Below are 6247 nucleotides of genomic sequence, written 5' to 3' on the forward strand. Positions count from 1 at the left end.
ATATCTATAATATTTTACAGTAAAAATATCAAATTACCTTTAAAATAAGTGATATTTACCTGTAAAACATAAATGGCATGATTTGTTTTTGAATGCATTTTGAATAACTGTTTGTTTAGTTCCAATCACAGATTTAAAAAAAAAAGAAATCTTTCATGAAAATCTGTGTTTTTGTCCTGACCAGACCAACAGCTGATGAGCATATTATTGGCATTTAGTCAGTTGCTTGCTTTCTATTTTTGTGGTGACACTGCATAGACAGAAAAGATTGTGAAAACGACTCCCCTTGAGCTCATGATGTCATTCTGTACCTACACTGTCTCTGAACCCAAACAAAACCACATCCCACTTGAAGCACAGTAACACTAATGACAGTGTTTCTGAGTGAGAGCATATCGGTAACCAGACAATTGATGAACCCCACTGACTTCCATAGTAGGAAAAACAAATACTATGGAAGTCAATGGGGTCCATCAACTGTTTGGTTACTGACATTCTTCAAAATATCTTCTTTTGTGTTCAGTAAAAAAAAGAAATTCAAACAGGTTTGAAACAACTTGGTGGTGAGTAAATGATAACAGAATTTTCATTTCGAAGTGAACTAATCCTTTAAGAGGTGATACAGAATACACAACAAATCTTCTACAAAGTTCTACAAGGGAGTTTTCAAATCACTCTAAAAAAGACTGACAAGTATAATGTTGGGTACTATCTTCCCATAAACACTTACAAATACCCAACATACAACAAGTGTTGTCTTCTCTGCTGCAAATTCTAGCTTTCCTAAGGACACTGTTTGAAGGTCATGTGGAGAAATTGTACAATTACAGAGGAGGGAGGCAGCCGTACACAGCAGTGACTTCCATTTCTTGCTTTCGCTTTTTTTTCTCTTTCTCAGCACTCAGTGCAAAAGTACTCAACTGCATGCGACACTGAAGAAGAGAGGGGCGGTAACAAGCCCTTGACATTGAGAATGCTGTCCGCCTCGTGATCCTGCAACGGTGAATACAGACATTTATGGTGTTTACAGTATTTAGCGTATATATTTAGATCCATATGAGAGTGATATTGATGATGCAGTTACAAACAGACTTTTAACACTCAAAAGATCTTTCAAGAAGGGCATTTTTGCATCTTGAAAAAATGCAGTACAGTACGTGTGTGTGTGAGAGAGAGTAGTCTATATGGGTGCCCTTGAAAGAGAGCTGATGGGTTCAGGGGAGCTCAGGTCCGTTCTGGAATGAAACACTCCCTCCATGTTCAAGGTTTAACCTTCACAGTGGCCAGGTCGAGCAGAATCTGAGACTACCAACACATGTTAGTTCACTAATGGCTCGTTTCCACTGAGCAGTACAGTACGGTACGGAACAGTACGGTACGGTTCGGGTCTGTTAACCATGATCTGGCTAGCGTTTCCACTGCCAACAGTACCCTTACTTGATAGGCGTGGTGTTTCGATCGGCGTAATTTTCGCGCGAAGAAGAACATAGTAAACTACAATGGATGACATACAGCAGATCTTGTTCTTGCTCCTCGACATGTTTGTCACAAGAAGACAAGCGCCGACATTAGGCTTTTCTCAATATTAAGTACGCAAAGTTTGTACTTGCCATGTGCGACTCACTCCTACATGCACATGGTACAGCGCGTTCTTAAAAGCGTCACTCAGCTCGCTCTGCTACTCCGGTTATCTCTGTTACTCTGTATGTACAAATTTAAGCAACAATAAAACGAAATATGTTATAAAACACTACTCTGCCTCTTTTCGTTTTCATTTAAATAAATTAAACATTATAGGGACACAAATGTGGTTCATGCGCAACGCATATTGATTATTCACTGCACGTTATACGTTATTCTATTTATAACAAAACGATTTAAAACACAACCCTAACGTTACCTCTTTTCGTTTAAATAATAAAAAAAATTACACATTACAGGCAATATATTCATTTGTACAAATGTTGCAATAAACATCAGTGATAATCTTGTAAAAAGAAAATGACAAGAAACCATATTTCTTTTTGTAAAATTTCAGTTTTATCAATAATAGCCAATATAAAAGTTTAAGTAAAAGGTACAAGAAGCTATACAATAAGAAATAAAGCAAACAATTCAGTCAAATGTCCAAATGCTGCGCTAGTCTAACATTACAACAGTAAAGTTAAATACAAATAGCCTATAATATGAAACTAAACTTAGCCCTCAGTCAAAACGATTGACAGGGAACGAATTATTCACGAGACCAAAGATCGCCCGTTAGGTCTGCACAAGACGAATTATATCTCATGTTTAACCACTACCGTCGGAGTCATCGGCGAACGTCAGAAGAACTAACTTAGCCGAGGAAAGGCTCATCCAGCCGGGAAACATGAGCGCCGAGCGCCCGCTGATCGCATGGATCTCACAACCGGGGAAAAACAAATCATCTTTATAAATAAACCACAGATTAGAGCTTTAAACAACTACATTCTCGCCTGAAAAACTCTTAAAATTACATTTCGTGACACAGTAACAGTATATTATATTAAACTGTATATAAAAAAATGGCGCTTCTTATGTTGTCATTCCCCTCGTAGCACGCGCAAGTGACGATTCTCTGTCAACCAATCAACGTCCTGCAGTGAGTCTAGCTCCACCTTTTAGTACCGTACCACTGTGCTAGGTACCCCAACGGAAGGGTACCCAAAAAGTGGTACGGTACGGTTCGGCTTTTTGGTACCATTCTCAACTTTTGGCAGTGGAAACGCAAATAAAAGGGTACCGACCCGTACCGTACCGTACCGTACCGCTCGGTGGAAACGCGCCATAATTCATTACTTGCTCAGCGCAGTTTTAGTTTTTTTGTAACTCCAGAAAGTAATAGCTACTGTTGAGGCTGTATATTTCAAATTATCAACAACTAAGAAGTCAGTAATTTTTTAAAAATAAAATAAATGCTTTGATTCAGCAAGGATGCATTTAATTGATCAAAAGTGACAGTAAAGACATTTACAACGTCATAAAAGATTTCCATTTCAAATAAATGCTGTCCTTCTGAACTTTATATTCATTAAATAATCCTGAGAAAAATCTTGGTTTCAACATAAATAATAAGCAGCAAAGCTGTTTGAACTGTGATAATGAGAAATGTTCCTTGAGCACCAAATTCAGCATATTAGAATGATTTCTGAAGGATCACATGACACTGAAAACTGGAGTAATGGCTGCTGAAAATTCAGCATAGCCGTCACAGGAATAAATTACATTTTAAAATTGATTAAAATATAAAACTGCTATTTTAAAACTGTAACAATATTTTACAATATTACTGTTTTTCCTGTCATTTTGAAAAAACAAAAACAAATGCAGCCTTGGTGAGCATAAGAGAAAAAAATCTTACCGGCCCCAAACATCTGAATGTTCAAAACTTTTGAGTACTGAATAATATATTTAAAATCATTTCCCATTACTTATACTTTTTACTGAGTTTGTTGTGATACATTCTGGGATTACTTTACACATGCAATGCCTTAGAATTTGGTCAATATAATTTGAACTGAAACACTCATATGATGCCTAAAATGACGTCTAGTTGTGCAACTTACTAGCGTTTGGAACAGAACCACAATGTCTTCAGCACAATAGTAGATGGCCAGGTCCACTGCTACAATTCATTCAGCACAGTGATCAGTCAGCTCATCCAGCTTACCCATCTCCCAACACAAAAGGGGGGCATATTGTGCTAGCCTTCTCATTGAGAGTTGAGACTTAGCCATAGTATTTAGGTAATTGTCACTTAGGCCTAACACAATATGTACTCACTTTCAACAGGATTTACAAGCCACCACCATTGTGCCCTTAAGCAAGACACTTAACTCAAAATTGCTCCAGCAGTATTGTCCCTGTAATAGATGTACTGTAATCGGTTTAGGAAAAAAAACATTTGAAAGCGTCAGCTGAATAACTACTTCGTACTTGTGCTGCTTTGGTAAGAAAGTGCCAAGAATACAAATTCACTGGGTAAAAAGATTCACTGCAAGGACATCAAAGTAATGAATGATGTGTGAATCATAAGGACTCCTAAAAACTTAACTGTCAGAAAAAGAGAAATGTATACTAAATGCATGTATATATATATATATATATATATATATATATATATATATATATATATATATATATATGTGTATATATATATATATATATATATATATATATATATATATATATATATATATATATATATATATATATATATATAAATATATATATATATATATACATATATATATATTTCCCAGGATGTCATTTCCCTGTTGAATTGGAATTCAGTTCCTGTTATTCCAAATAAACTTCCTGTGGGGTGTGGCCAATTCAATTTAAATTCTAACATAATTGAAAGGGAGCCAGCTCTTTATTTCTCAATTTTTTCCCAATCCTGGCCCACACACGCATGCATGCGCACACACACACAGTCCAGTTGAGACAGAAAACATGACACAGGGTAGCTTTTTCAGAATGACTTGCCAGCATGCAATCCAGACTTCATCTAATTGATTCCTGTGGAATTCCATCTTGGCCCCAGATGGCCCGCCCCAAATACAGCAGGCTGACTACCTTTTAACCCCATTCCCTTCATGTGCACTGTCCCCATATGACAAAGAATCAAAGAGAAAAACACCCCTCACCAACAACACTTCACCATTTTTTTTCCTTTCCAAACAAAGGCTGATGTTTGACTCTATAAATAATCTGTATACAGTAGTCCAACAGATGTGTGTAACATGCGCATAAAACACAGAGATAACGCAATTTACCATGGATTAACACTCTTAATAAAACTGTAAAACAAGGAGGGAAAACAATTCCAAGCGATTCAAAGAGGACAGTGATGTTATCTGACAGAGTCAGGGTGTTACGCCACCAGCGCTGCCGAGCAAGCAAATGCTTTGTGCGTGAAAAGGGATTTATTTGTGCCAGCCAAATGTTGAAGCGCCTTGGAAAAACATTAAACCACTGAAACAGATCTCTTATGACAGCATGACAAATCAAAGCCTTTCTCAGGGTGTGAGAGCATGTTAGAATCGCTGTGGTCTTTCACTGATTGCAGAACGCCTATGCTGATGTTAGGGGGAAAAGCTCAACACAATGTCAGTGTTCAACCACCTTATTCATTCAAAGCCAAGGTCAATGTCGCTGGCCCCGAGGGGAGAGGGGGGGATGGGCGGCACAGGGAAGAGTGAAGTTGGGGGGGGGAGTTGAGAGGTGTTGGAGGAAAGGATGAAAACAGGGAGGGGTATTCTGCCCCAGTGCACACACAGAGGTCACCATTCCCTGGCTGACCCCTCCCCCTCGCCATCCTACTGTGACCTATAACCCTGGCATCACTGAGAAAATGCAGAAAAAGACAGGGGGCGGGGAGAAAAAAAAAAAAAAAAGATGAGGCAGAAAAAATATGAACGCTATGTGGAGTGAGCGATGACAAAGGGAGGCCAGAAACAGGCAAGTCAGTCAGTCAATGCAAAATAGAAACCTGGAAGCTGGTGGCCTTTAAAGGGGTAGTTCACCCAAAAATTCTCTATTATCATTTATTCACTCTCATGTTGTTCCAAACCTGTATGTGCAAACCTGACTTTCTTCTGTGTAACACAATTTTGAAGAATGTTGGTAACCAAAGAGTTTCGTTTACCATTGACTTCCATTGTCTGGACAAAAAAGATCTTCTTTTATGTTCTATAGAAGAAGAAGAAAATGTATGGTAACTGTATGTAACAGTAAATGTATGTGTGTTCCACAGAACTAAGAAAATCATACAGGTTTGGAACAACATGAGGGTGAGCAAATGATGACCATTTTTTTGGGTGAACCATCCCTTCAGTTAAAGCTTTGAGGCTTATCTATAAGCTAGTTGACAAAATAGTTAAAACTGCCATATTTAAAATGTTCAATGTTTTTCTTTCAGGAAGATGGAGCAAAAATACTGATGACTCATTCTGCACTACACAGAATTTTGTTCAATCAAATGCTCTGCAATAAGAATGTTACTACCTCAACCCACAACTGTTTAGAAAGTTGCAATTTATTGTCTAATCATGACTGCTAGTAATTTAAAATATAGACTAGATTGGAATTCTGATTGGAATTCTGGAATTTTGGAATTCTGAATTCTGATTGGAATTCAAATCATCATTTATGGCTGCGACGTAACTAAAAACCTACTGCATTCAATATGTCCTTGGATGTTCTTTGAAGTCCAAAACACCTC

Source organism: Abramis brama (genome assembly GCF_963993115.1).
Source record: "Abramis brama genome assembly, chromosome: 3".
In the NCBI taxonomy this organism is placed as follows: Eukaryota; Metazoa; Chordata; class Actinopteri; order Cypriniformes; family Leuciscidae; genus Abramis; species Abramis brama.